This window comes from Phoca vitulina, unplaced genomic scaffold (assembly GCF_004348235.1).
Source record: "Phoca vitulina isolate PV1807 unplaced genomic scaffold, GSC_HSeal_1.0 scaffold8, whole genome shotgun sequence".
In the NCBI taxonomy this organism is placed as follows: domain Eukaryota; kingdom Metazoa; phylum Chordata; class Mammalia; order Carnivora; family Phocidae; genus Phoca; species Phoca vitulina.
In genome coordinates, this window is record NW_022589711.1 from 11,740,740 (window position 1) to 11,756,008 (window position 15,269).

At 36.3% G+C, this 15,269-nt stretch overlaps 1 pseudogene; it reads right to left on the reverse strand.

Moving 5' to 3' along the window:
* Positions 1-14,294: 14,294 nt before the first annotated feature.
* Positions 14,295-14,843, reverse strand: LOC116633630 (annotated as a pseudogene).
* Between the last annotated feature and the right edge of the window lie 426 nt (positions 14,844-15,269).

Genomic DNA, 15,269 nt, shown 5'->3' on the forward strand with positions numbered 1-15,269 from the left:
TCAGCTGGAAAAACAAAACAAAACACACAAACAAAAACCAAAAAGCCCTCCAATTTCCAAATTTGTCATTTTAGCAACTCATAGCACCATTAAAATATTTGGTGATTTGGATCTTGATCCAGGAGGGGCCTTTGGCTTGGTCCATGCTCCTGTCTGCAGTCCATGCCCAGCACCAGCAAACTGCTTACACAGAAAAATAATAACTGCCAATTTTCAGCTCACATATGAACAATTCTCCCTTCTCTGGGGCTTTTGTTCACTTTAGTCCTTCCATGGCTTCCACTGCTCTTGGCTTTAAAAATACAGTTTTCGGAACATATCCAGGCTTCTCTAGTAGTTGTCAGACAAAGCATTGCCCTGCCAAGACCAACTACACCTAACTCAAAAGCAAGAGTTAGGTTTGTCTTAATGTTCAATTTGTCCCTCTTGGCCCCTAGTTTTCTTTCCTGCAAGTTGAAATTTCTATCTGATCCTACTTAATACAATCTTCAGTACCCATGAAAAAATATTTTCCTTCTGGCAAGGCTCACCTTGAGTTTTACTATCTCAAATACCGCATCAGTTATTCCGCTAAGAATCCTGGTTCTTATAGTAAAGAATAGCATGAGAGCAATAGAGACCAAAATCTTGGCACTGAGGTTGTATTTCAGACTGTTTCATGGGACAGCTGGGAAAGTCCTACCAGAAACCCAATAATTATGAAAAATTATCCCTTGAAAAATTATGAGTTTGTGTTATTTCTAATTTGATTACAAATATTACTATAATAAATTTATTGACATATTTCCTCCTTTCAATGAAATTTGATGTACTACTTTCTGATATAATGTATTGTTTAACTTACTACTAAATCTCCCTTTTCTTCCTTTTAGTTCTTGAATTAAGTATCCAACTTGTCAAACTCATTTTAATATCAATTACCCAGAAAATATTTAAAAAAAAAAAAAAACCTGTTAGCCTTTCTCTGAAAGCAAATAATACAGACAAATAAATTCACTAACTTAGGTCATATTAAAGTCACAAACAAAGAAAAGTATAAGCAGACCAATATAACATTTTGGTTTTGTTTTTTGTTTTCCTAAAACTCATCTCCTCTATGTGACAATGCCATCATTTATAGGGTCAATTGCTCTGATCTGGAAGGATAATAAGTATTCTTTTATCTCCCCAAGAGAGTCAAGTGATTGTTGTCCAGACTAGGTTCTTAATTAAGCTCACTCAAGTGCGAGGAGACTGGAATGCTGTCTTCCTAAATATTTACATTTCCAAAGAATGAAGTACAGATCTGAGAGATATCTCTAGATCATAAGAGCCAGAGACAGTAGGCATTTGTCTAGTCCTTGGAAAAATGTATTTACATTCCAAGAAGTTAGTATGAAATCAAAGGACCTTTCCATCAAAGGAACAAAGGTGTTTCCCTTCTTTCAGGAATCTTTCTGTATATATTTTTGGGAATATATATATATACACACATACACACGTACATATATTCCCATATATACACACATATATACACATATATGTATATAGTTTTAAATGTGCATATATGTGTACATGTATGTTTATATTTATATGCATATATATGTATATGCATACAAATTGGAAAAAAACTCAACCACCTGTTTTTGTCCTTTATCAATGAAGTACTGGCCACTTGTGTAGAAGATTTTTCCAGCTGAGTTTCATCATGTTACTAGAGGTAAGGTCTGGGGCAAGAAGGGCTGAAGCACTTATTATTTGCTATATGGTAATCAATTAGAAATACGTCTTTGACCCAGGGCATACTCAGGAATGCATGCAAGACAACAGTACTTTTAGTTGCTAACGTATTTTATTTGTAGCTTAAAATTTACATTATATTTAGGTACCTACAATATCAAAACATGTCCAGGGGCATGGTATATGGTCTGCTGCACCATCTGATATAGCTGTTCCAATGCGTTTTCTCCATTGATTATTGCCCTAAACACTCGGCTCAGAAACTGATATTTAGAGCTCCTAATGCCATTAGATTTATGTGTATGTGGCGTGTTGTGTATCCAATATACAGCAAAGCAACATAATGTGTGTGTATATATATATACACACACACAAAGTCTTCAGAGTGCTACCCAGTTAGCATTCTCACAACTTTAATAATTTAAAAAATATTCTAAAACATGTTACTTGGTTTTTTTTTTTTTTGCCCCCAAAGGTTGTAGACAGATACAATGCTATTATCCTCCACTTACTTCCTAGTTCTGACGCTACCAAAATTATAGACATAAGTCAACCTAAACGATTTCACTGTTGGTAGTCCTGAGGAGGAATAATCTTAAAATAATTACATAAGCATTTTTTTTGAAACTCCATCTTATTCCTAAACTAAGAAAGGCATCTTCCCCTAAAGAAAATTATAATGGGAGGAGAAAAGTCAGGCAATATATTAGTTTGGTGCCTTGAGATTATCTCAATGTATTATATAGAGTAACACCAGAAATAAAGACACTTATAGTTATCAATTTCTCAGGTATGGATAAATCATTTTACCCAGCCTGGCATCACACAGACATTTATATATCCATTTAATGAAATCAGAGGTTTCTTCTTGTATACTTCATAAAATTTTTTACTGCCAATTGAAGAAATTCAGGACACGCCACTTCAAAATATGATGCTTTGGTATATTGATTATTTTCATCTGAAGGCACTTGAAAAACAACAAATGCAGGGAGAGGCTTTCTCTAAACTCCCCTTATTTGCTTAAAGAAGGATCCTCCAAATAGAAATCAATTGTCATAAATCCCCTCCCAAAGTGTTTCATCAACCAGGGAAGTTTGACTCTTATCAAAAAAAGAAGTCAACACCATACCCACACAAATTGTCACAAATTATACTCTCCGTCTATTCTTCTAAGGGCCCATTCATCGTTCCTAAAAATAATTTACACTCCCCTAAGTTACCCCTTCCTCTATTAAGGCAATATATAAGCTCTTAAATCTCACAGCTTTTTTTTGTGATTTTTGCTATTTTGCTTTTTTTCCCTGTGATGCCCCATGCATGTAATATTAAAAATAAATAAATTTGTAGACTTTTTCTCTTATTAATATTAATGCCTGCTATCAGTTTATTTCATAGACTCATCTATGGAACTGAGGGTAGAAGGAAAGTCTTGCTCTCCCCTGCACAATTAATAGTAGTATCCCTATTTTTACTTTTATGCATAAAAGTGTTCAAATCTTCTCTGTGATGATGAGATAAAGCTTTCCAGCCCTTCCTTAAACTAGGTTTGATCCAATTTTCTACCACTCAGATCCTTGTTCCCAGAAAAGAAATTCTCAGATCCAGTTTGATTTGATACTCCCCATCACCTAAATGTGCCACAGGATTTTTTGTATCCTATTTTCTCATCTACTTTCTCCCATCCATGATGGCTTTCTCCAATTTCTTATACATTAAACTTCCTATTTTAGAAACAAATTAGAATAAACATTTGAGTTTTTGTAATTCAAATACCACTTCCCTTTCACCTTGTGGATGAACTTATATTTTCCTTAGGGAATTATATATTCCCAACTCTCCCTTCACCGTGATTTAAATGGCACTACCCTCCCCCCGCCCCCTTAACTGAGGAAGGCAGTGGACTCAGCCATTTGCAACCCACATGTTCCACTCTTCTGACTACAGATCAGTGATGGTCACATGACTCAAGTCAGTCTAATTATATATCCATAGGATTGTAGCTGGGTAACCTGGAGGAAAGGATTTCTTTTTCTAATGTGCTTGGGAGTTCTGTGAATTTATGCCTGAAACTGTAAGGGATGAAATGTGGAAAAAACTTGGCTGATACTGTTGGATGGGAAACATTTTTCTCTATCCATTAAAGTTCTTCTAGGTGGTCTAAGACCCAAATTGACATGAGACAGATTAACAGAAGAAAATCAAACAAAACTTTAATAACATGTATATCTCCTGTATACATGGGAGAGACCCAGGAAAACTGAATAACTCCCCAAAATGGCTACAGCCATCACCTTAAATACCATCTTCAGGTAAAGACAAAAGAAGATATTGGGGAAAAGAAGAAGAAGAAGATGTAGGGGGTGAGGAGTCAGTTATGGCAGGTTACCAGGAAAAGCATAGGAAATAAGAGTAAGGTTTTTATGCAGATTTAAGTCCATGACTTTTCCACTGATAAGTTTTTAGAAATTTAAAGTCCTTCCCTGCTCCCTGGTACAGCTGTGAGGAGACACCCTTACAAATGGAGATCTCATGTACATATCTTTTACAAAAGAGTAATTTCTACTTGATTTTCAGAGTCTTTTTGTGTCTGCAGTTTCTTAAATATAATCAGCCTAAAATTATCAATATGCCAAAGAAGTATAGTTTCAGGTGGCAAAATATGCACCCCTGTACAGTACAATGACAGTGAAGAGGGATGCAGAGAAAAGAGATTAAGTGAGAAAAGATGAGCGAAAGAAAACTTGGGTTTTCAAGACATGGTGAGAGCCCTAAGATCTAGCCTTGCTTGAAGCAATTTCTTCGCTTAAATATTTGCCCTGCATTTTTTCAATCAAGGGAGCCATCACATCCCACATCTCTTTGCCCTAAACCAAATGTTTAGAGGAATAGTTCCTGAATGATGCACACTTATCACATTTATATCACATTAAGTATGATACATATTTTATCTTTATAAAATCAAGATTGCAGTTTTAAGATATAATTTCTTTTAGAGATTGCTTTAAAACATAAATACATAATAGTCCACTGAAATGGTTTATATGTGAAAGAAGTAGACATTGATAGATTTTATTTTCCTTTTATCTCATGGTTCAAATTTTTAATTATGAAGTTACATTCATCTAATACAAAAGGGCATAACATATACTAATTTTTTACTATTAAAAGTAGTATTTTGCTCAATTAATTTGGGGATGATTTTATTTTCTTCAAGCAATATCATTCACTTAGTGTTCTTCATAATTACAATAAATGTCACAATTCTAGGTAAAAACTAAGACAATATCCTTAAAGGAAATTATTTTATGTTTTATATTATTGAATAAACACATATGTCCTTGACAAAGAAAGAATATTTTATATAAATAAGATAATTAAAAAACAAAAACATATTTTCCTATAAATCTTTCACTTTTTTCTCAAAGTAATTTAGTCATGAAAAATTATATAAGAATATAGAAATGTAATTGCTATTTTAATAATTCCATTTTCACTGTTTCTTAACTTAATATAAGATTTTGTATAGAATCTTTGCTATATTTAATTTTCAGTCCTATAGCCTGTTAGATTAACTGCATATATAAACTATTTACCTTGATCTTAGTAGTGACTGTGCCACAGGTATGATTATTTGACAAATCATCTCACCAAGCATTGTCCTAGGCTCTGTCAGAGAATTGTTAAAGCATTAGGGAAAAGCCCCTCTTTTAATGCAATAGAGTAGGGACAAAAAGATAGATTATCCAATTATATTATGATTCATGCAACTTTCATCATTCTAATGCATGTTAGCATTGAGATAGGTGTATAGATCCTATTAGTGACAGGAAGTCACATAACTTCAGGTGCCACTGTAAATATTTCATATTCTAACAATACAACTTTTCCTTATGTACATTGATTTCTTTTTCTGTACCTGAGGCAAAATTTTCATTGCTTCCTAAATAAGAGATATGAGAAAATACAATATAATGAGCAACAAGCCTAGACAGGACTAAGCTTGACTAATGAAATGTTCTATAAAAGATGTATTTTCTTTAGTGGCCCAATTCTGCATGCTAAAATATTACTTTCATTCTGAGTTGTGGCCCATGAGATTGAACCACCTCTGTATAACAATATCAGTAAGGAAATTTTTTTAGGACTTATAGAGACAGCTAAAACACTAATATATATGATGATTAAGCCTATATTAAATCATAAAAACAAATACAGTTTACTACACAATTAAAGCATAAAAATATATATAAATAGGCAAAATATTTACAGGTAGGTTTATCTTTAAATCTCATTATGCAATTGTATTTTTATCACAGTAGTTTTAGAATACAGTAGGTTCTTTCCTGATATGTTAGGCTATAAGAAAAGCAGCAAAATAAGTGTATCTTTTTGGAATGTCAATTGAGGAACATTATTCTGTTCAATTAGGGACCATATTTCTGGAATATAAACTTTTGCAGAAAAATCTTCAATACTAAAATCAGGAACTGCTTTAAACTATTAATTTCACATAGGTTTTTCAACTTTTATTTTTTAAGTACATAATACATTTGTATAATACAAATTTCAAGAGATTTAAAAAAAATTTGGGTCCTACCTCTATCCTTTGTCCCAGCCTATATTTTCAACGATGCTTCTATAGTGAACAGTCTTAGAAGTTAGAGATAGTGTCTCCTTTAGAGCAAAGAAGGGGCATGTTTATGCCAGGATAAAAGATCTGGGTTTCCAAATCAGAGGGCTCCTGAAGCTCAGTGGTCCTATCCTATTACACAAACCACTGCATGCACAAGTATCTATCTGAGCCCTCTGCATCACCTTCAAAGGACTTGGAGGCAAGAGAAAATGACAGAAATATGCCAATGCATATGTTGCTTGCCTGACTTGAGATATAAAGTCCTTTATCCCTGACCCAAGAGTTTGTCTTCTGTCAGCACCGATGAAATTGGAACAGGCTAACTGATTAGCTTGTTAGTAGGTTAAAATCTCAGAGTTTTCATAGTTCTTCAAAGTTTTGCAATAAGGACAAAATGCTAGCAGATATGGCTTACTGGATAAGGAAAGATAAGGGCCCCAATGGCAATTGCCGGTATACAAGAAAACTCTCCATAATCTGGCTGTGAATGCTCTGGTCTAAGTTGTGGGTGAGAAGGTTGAGGAGTATGTCTCACTGTCCTAATCCTCCACTGAAATCCTCCACTGAAAGTTCAGAAACGGAGTTATGAGAAGTAGGTTTGAAAGGGTGTCTTGGGGGATACCTGAGTGGTTCAGTGGGTTAACTGTCTGCCTTCGGCTCAGCTCATGATCCCAGGGTCCTGCATCAGGTTCCTTGCTCAGCAGGGAGCCTGCTTCTCCCTCTGCCTGCCGCTCCCCCCTTTTCATGCTCTGACTCACTTTCTTTCTCTGACAAATAAGTAAATAAAATCTTAAAAAAAAAAAAAAAAGGGTGTCTTGGTTGTTTCCTCTTCTCTGGGCTGGGAAAGAAGGATGTTAATGATTACAACTCAGCATGTTCCCAAGCCCCAGCTAAACTGCAATGTAATTGAGGAGGTTGAGTCCCCAGAGCTGAAATAAATGGCATCAGCAATGAGGGCCTTGATATTCAATATAGGAATTGGGCTGACCTGATTTTAGGCATTCATTTGGCTGCACTATGAGTAAACAGTCTCTCAAAACCACAAAAACAAAATGAATTCAGAAGCTTGTTTATGAGGGCAGAGCTGCTCACTCCCTAAATATCTCCTGATTCCTCCCTCTCTTTCCACTTTGACTTAGCTGCTTTAAAGCGAAAGATAATCACGGTTGAGGACAGGTCTGCTCCCGTCCCCAAGGAGGACTAAAGGCCATACATACCCACCCATGAATGCTTGGAAACTTTGAAGAGAGGAGGAACTCAAACTTTTATGGCTCTCTTGGAAACCCTCTCTATCCTATCTCATCCCATAGGAGAATAAGAGGTGCTAATTTAGGCAGGGAAAGAGAAGATAACCTGACCTTGTGGGTGGAGCCGTTTTGATCAATTTAATTTACTTTTGTTGCCACACTAAAAACTCCAACAATTAAAAATAATGATGTTAATGTTAGCTATTATAAACATTGAATGTATTATGTAAAAATCTTTGCCATATTAATGACCTCAGTTAAATTTACTCATTCAGTGATGATTTCCTGAGTTTCTATAATAGTGCATTGTTGGGGTTATAAGGATATAGTTAGTATCTTAATTCCTAGTACCCAGCAGGCACTTAAGTGACTGTTGAACTGATTTGAAGTGAGGTGAAGCAAATTTCATTAAAAGCTTCGATTAATGGAACTTACAATGTATTGGGTAGTAGGGAACTGACAGAAATTAAACATCACACTAAATATACGTTGAAGTTCTCTGGCAGTGGAACTCAAAAATCAGTAAATATTTAGTTGCAAAGGCAAATAATTATCAAGGAGATGACAGAGGCATGGTTCTAGGAGGGCATTTCTAGTCTTTAGAGCAAGTGAAATTTGAGAGAGAAAATAAATTTGAACATTACCACCTCTATCTCCAACCATCTAATATTCAATTTTCTACCTATAGTCACCAGCCTGAAATGCATCCTGTGGCCTGAAAACCACTTGATTTGGGCAATGTAATAGTATATACAGCCATACCTCATTTTATTGTATTTCACTTTACTACACTTCATAGATACTGCATTTGTTTTTATAAATTGAAGGTTTGTGGCGACCCTGTGTTGAGCAAGTCTATTGGTGCCATTTTTCCAACCATATTTACTCACTTCATGTCTTTGTCACATTCTGGTAATTCTCACAATATTTCAATTTTTTTCATTATGTTTATTATGCTGATCTGTGACCAATGATAATGACTCACTGAAGTTCAGATGATGATTGGCATTTTTTTAAAAAAGTAAATTTTAATTAAGGTATGTACATTTTCTTTTTAGACATACTGCTATTGCACACAGAATAGACTGCATTATAATGTAAACATAGCTTTTATTGGCACTGGAAAGCCAAGGAATTCATTTGACTTGCTTTATTGTGATATTTGCTTTATTATGATAATTGCTTTATTGCAATGGTCTGGAACCAAACCCACAATATCTCTTGAGGTATGCCTGTATTGTAATGATACCAGAGTTTAGGGTAAATTACCTCACAGATTTTTCACAGTGCTCACAAGCAGTTTTCATGAAACAGCCTGGAAAAAGTGAGCTCTGTGTGAAGCAACATAAGCAGATACCCACTTTTCCCTGAAATAGTAAATTCATCAGAACTAGAATTTTCGGAAAACTCATGTATAAAGTGAGTTGGAAAATTAAAGTAATTAATGGGATAAAAGGCAAAATTTTTTAAATGCAAATCAAATGTCTACTAGATGATTCAGAAGTCAGGATATTTTGTCCCCTCATATACATTGAGTTGTCGAAGTCACAGATATTTTGAATTAGTCAAGATAACAGAGGCCAAAACTTGTTCCACATGTTATTTGAGTAATTTAACTACAGAAAATAAATTTTTCCTAAATTCCCTAAATATCTAGGGGAAAAAAAAAAAACTGAAGAATTTGTTTTATTTGCCTACTGAGGTATCATATACAATTATTAATATAATTCAGATAAGTCAAATTTCTTCTAGGATTATTCCCAAAGAATTTCACAGAGTTTTTTTTTTTTTCTTTTGTTATGAAGTACCAGCTCTTACAATTCTAAAACTTTTCTAGTCCAGCTAGTTTGTCTCTGGGTGAGGAGAGGGAGGAATGACTTCTCTGGAGACTCTCAGCACTGGCATTGGCTAGAATTAGGAGCTAATTAGGTCTGCAAAGGTTTAACAGTGAAATCACTCTTTCCCAGTGGTTAGGCTCAACCTTGGGAAAGGGTGTAGGTCAGGTCTAATTTAAACAGAGTGGGTAGCTCATCCCTGATATGTTACAACATTACTATGCTCCTAAAGTTAAATGTTGGGTTTATTAATTGGGAAGAGCTTTAAGAGGCAATGCTGTGGAGTACAATGTGAACTTTCCAGGTTTCTGCTCACCTCAAAGTCCACTGGGACATTCTTAGAATGTAAGTGAATTCTGCAGTTATGCTACATTGACCAAACACTATAAAAATTGAAGATTAACTTAAGTCAATTGTAGCATAAGAAACTTTACATGATGTTAATAAGCAGTAAGGTTAACTTCTAACGTTTTCTGTTTGGGGCAAGAATTCTCAGCCTGCATGAATTTTTCCTAAATATTAAAAATTAGCAGACTTATGGAATGTAAGTTAATTTTTCATTATAACATCTAATATATGATTGCAATTGATATAACTCCATTTTGAGGATTTAGATATTTTTATTATCCTCTCAAAATACTCAAATATATACATTTGAGACCCAATATTTACTTCTCAATGTCACATTTAATAGATGGCACCTTGGCCTCCATTATAAATCAGATTGTGTAATGTAAAAATTAGTGCTTAGAAATCATTAAGCAAATTCTGATGCACAGGTAAATATTTTATACAAGCAATAAGTTCTCATTATCTTAATCATAACTTCAACCATCCCACTCATCCAGTCAGACCATACAAATCTCCCTTAGAAATAGTAGTACAATTATCTTAAGAATATGTTGAATTATCTGTCTTCCTCAATAGATTCCAAGCTCCCTGAGGAGAAGGATCATCACATTCAACTCATACAATATTGGGTCTCCAGTACATAGGACAGCCTCTGGAACCAAATGGGCATTTAGTAACTCTTTGATGAATTAAGTTAAACAGAGAAATGGAAGCAGCTCAACCAGAGGACTAAGAGACAATGTATGTTTCTAGTGCAGTTCTCTTCTAAGCCAAGACCATTTGTGCTGATTAACTCCTGCTTCTAAGCTTTGGGCTACTGTGTACTCTGGTATTAAGTCAGAGCTAAATATTTCCTTAAACCACAACTGTGAGAATCCCTTTCTTGAATGTTATACATTTGAATTTCATCTGGTTAATATTTAGATATTGTTTTGCATGTTAATCTATCACCTACTAATATTACCCAAATTTTACGTGGTATAGAAAAAAAAAAAACATCGGACTTGAACTTTCTCTAAAGTATAAACATAGTATTGATTAATTGATAGAGATCATAATATTTCTAAATAATTTTGCTCTGAAGGACATTGTTAAAAATTGTTAATCACACTCTCAAACACTAATTGGAATAGGAGAACTGGATAACTCACTTATTTTATCATTTTCTAAATCTTACCTTCATTATTTGCAATTCACTTAAACTTCCATTTCACTTCATTGTTGTATTTATGTATTAGATTTTGACAATTAATATCAGCAAAATGCTATTTACATATATGTTCAGCTTCCTCCATTATTCCTTTCATTATATGTATGGTTAGTATTACTATTATAATTCCCAGTTGACATTTAAGTATAAGGGATCAAACAACTTATTAAAACTTGTTGCCATAAAATCTTCACTCTGTGTGTGTGTGTGGTGTATGAAATATATCAGTCTAGGACTTCTTTTCTGGAAGGTCCTGTTTTATTCTGGTCAATTTTATTCCCCTTTCTAATCATCACTTTATTTTTTTATCAACTTACTGTTTTTTAAGAAGTTTGTTTTCTCAAGAATGTTTCTAAGATGTGATAACTAATTGTTCTCTGATATAATGTGGTGGAGGTGCTAATTATCACTACAACGGCAATCATCTTACAACATATAAATGTTTAAATTAATATACTGTGCACCTTAAATTTAGGCAGTGTTATATGTCAAATATGTTTCCAAAAAGAATGGAAAATTATTGTAATCTGATATAATTGAACAAAATCTCTGCTGACTTTTTTTTATAGTCAATACTTTATGCCCTTTTACTCTCATGAATCTGTCATAATTGGTAAAATAATGCATACCATCTTCTTCTGGAAGCACTCATTTTATCAAACCTAATTAGTGCACTCTCTCTGGTACTTTAGATAGAGAGGAGAGCTCAAATGAGTAAGTACCTCCATTGTTCATTCTTATCCCTGTCAGAGAGTGCTCGTTAGGTGTCTCCAGATATTTCTGAAGTTTGTGTCTCTAGGTAATCCCAAAACAAATGAGGAGAAAATAAGAGAAAGAAGGCAGGCATTTAATCCTGAAGTCCTACTCTGTACCTGGCAATATTCTAGACTATAGGAATACCTCAGTAAACAAAACAGACAAAACTTAGCCCTCATGAAGCTTTCTCTATGTGCTATGCTGGCCAGTAGAACTTTCTATGATAATGGAAATGTCCATATCTATACGTCCAATACAGTAGCTAGCCACTAGCCACATATGGTTATTGAACACCTAAAATGTGGCTAGTTTGACTAAATCTTAAATTTCTACTTTTATTTAATTTTAAGACATTTAAACTTAAACCTGTGGCTAGTAGCTTCTGTACTGTACAGCAATGATCCTAGTGTTTGTAGTGTCTTTGTGGGGGGGGGGCGGGGGGAGTATGAAGGAAGGCAAGTTGGGTGGACATGGCATAAGAAAATGAAAATGAACAAGACTCCTTCCTTCAGACTTCTTAGTCCTTTTCAAGACTGAGAGTCTGGCTAAAATGATTCAGAAAGCCACAAGATATATGAGTCCCTGAAATACATAATTAAGCTGCAAAATGGTCTTTTTACTGATAGGCAATCATGCTGATGTCACAATTAACGCCTGAACACCAGTTAGTGTCCACAGAGGGAAGAATAATTACAAAAAGTCATTAATTAGGATCTATTTACTATTCCATTGTCAAAACTAATTGCCTGGAGTAAGATGTTCTCCCTTGATTAATGGCTTTGTAAGTGCAAGGGCCAAATCTATGACGGCTACTGTTTCCCAGGAAAAGTGCTGAAGGTTCTGGGAGCAGCTGATACTAGGTAACAACCATCACTTGTGGTTTGGCTGCCCAGGCCAGACTTCAGTGTTAATTTCAAGACAGTTAACTGAGTTTGATACATTCAATAGGTGATCCAAATACCACTTTTTTTCTATAAAGATGCAACCCTTTCCAAAAATAGAACCTTCTGTTCTTGAAGTATTGCTTTTATTTTGGAAGCTTCAGCCAATACGTAATCTGGAGTTACAGTGAAAAGCCCAAGTCCCTCTCATACAGATTGCTGTGTGAGTTCACTACCCTACTCAGCGATCTGTCTACCTTAATTCAACCTTAGATTTTTGGTGGGTTTGTTTTTTTGTGTTGGTTTTGTTTTTTGTTTGTTGTTTTTGTTTTTCCAAATTGACCCTTTTAATAAAAGGTACCAATACTCAAATGATCTAATAAATACATATATAACAAAAGTGAAAAAAGTAAAAGTAACTATAGTGAGATGAGGTTCTTCCGAAAAACTGTCTTGTCAAGCATTCTAGGAGTCTGAGACAAAGAAACACCACCATTTAGCTCATTCTTCTGCCCACCCACTCACACTTCTTTGACCCACCTTCATACCCAGCTAATTCTAGTACTCCCTCTAGGGAAGGCTCCATATTAGCCCCGGGGCTCGCCAGCACGTGGTAAACAGACTGAAATTTTAAAAAGCGAACAGCTGTAAAATGTGGCCAATGGTGGTGAAGGTGCAGTGCCCCTGTCCTTCCTGATAGAGAAGGACGTGGGTACTGACCGGCTAAGGAGAGCTGTGCCGGGAGCGGTCACTGCAGTGTCTCAGCCCTGCGACCACAGACTGCAAGACACCAGCAGGACTGGAATGACACCTGGGAAAGCTTAGTAGTGCCAAGTAGAGGACAGATATAACTCACAGGACCTCAAAGAAGTGGAGGGTCACCAAAAGCAAACAGCAATGGGTTATTTTCCTGACCCGTGGTTTTGGTAGAAAGATAAGAAAAGTAACTTTTTACTGTCCACAAAAGCTTCCTCCCCTTGGCTTCACCTGCCCTGAGCTCCTGACCTTCTTAGCCTGGGACGGAGTCTAAAGGCGAGGTGAGCACACCCCGGGGCAGGAACTAGCCACCAGGAACAGCTTATCTTCACCCTGTTCCACCTGGAGGATGGTTTTAGTATTGAGGTTACTTACTTTTAACGTTTTCACTTGCACAAACTTAAAGCTATAGTTGCAGCCCTAAAAGGTGAACATTTACCCATTTCTTCTGTCCTTTTGTCAGAAAAGAGGCAGAACAGCTAAAATTGGGTAGCGGTGCTTCCAGGGACAAGTTAAAGGGATGCATTGAAATGCGATCCCGGAAGGCATTTAGGGCGTTCTGCAGAGACCCAAAACAGACTGTAGACATACGCAGGAAATGTCACTCGGATGCAGCCAGACACAGCCAGTAGTGGAGCATTTACCCAATCCTAAAATTAGCAACTGTTACTCATACAAATCTTACTACAATCTGATTGCAGTTAACCCTACCTCAGCCTAAAATAAAACCACAAGTAGTGCTGCATGTAAAAAACCAAAGGGAGAAAAAGTCTAACAGAGCCATACCATCCGACAAGGCGTCATACCCCTGGTGGGCAGCAGGGGAGGAAAGTCTGCAGGGAAACCACGTAAGAGTGCTTTGAATATTTCCCCCCATTTGTGTTAGTCCCGCAGTTCTTTAAGTTATTCTCTTGACTGATAGAATAAAATATATCCAGAGTCTGAATTTTTTGCTACAACTGCTGTCAGGCCAAAGAATTCCTCAATAGCTTGGGCATCTATTTTCTCTACAATGTCATCATCAAACAAAAGCCTGAAGCCATGACTCTTCACAATCGTAATATAATGCCCACGATTAGGACCACTGCCACAGTGAACCACCTGGGCCACCAGGTCGTACATGCGGTCCAGTTCACGGCATCGCTGGAAGTGCTGAAGAGCCCGAGTTCCAGTGGGAAGACCACCCAGTGAGACAGCGTGGAGACAGCGTGGAGACAGCGTGGTGTACCTGTGGAGTTGCTCCATGTACTTGAACCGCTCTAGGTGCAGGGCCAAAATCATGGGCAGCTTTTTCACTCTCATCCTTTTCTGGGCCTCCTGTTCGCTGCAGCGTGTTTCACGATAATATGTCTGTTCTGTGTTGCTGAAGTCTCTTAGACAGTGGGTAACAGATGTATTCTGCTCCACAGTGACAGAAAGGTCAAGAAAATCTTCATCTTTGCTACTAACCATATTACAGATGGAAGCAATGTTTCGGACAGTCAATAGTCTAAAGGTTGCAGCGATCCCGCACCACCATCTTTATAAGGTGAAAACAGGACTGTTCACCGTGGAGCACTGGCGGGGAGGTGGCCCAGGGTCTGGCTTGCAGTTTGGCTGGGAGAGGGAGGCCGGGGGTGAGTTTGTTTTTTTGTGGAATCCAGGATGCGCATATTTACTGGGCCCTTGGGTGTTGAGGTGGTATCCAAAGAGCAAAATAGTCCAGCAGCAAAGCTGGATGATTTCTCTGGCCTCTCTGGTTGTAATTCCTAGACCCTTTCTCTGAGCTTCCAAAGATTATTCATTCCATGAAACAACTTGAGGATCGAGACAAGTATCAAATGATGGCAAATCTTTCCCAGTCCAGGAATTCAGTACAAACTCGTAGAATAAATGAGT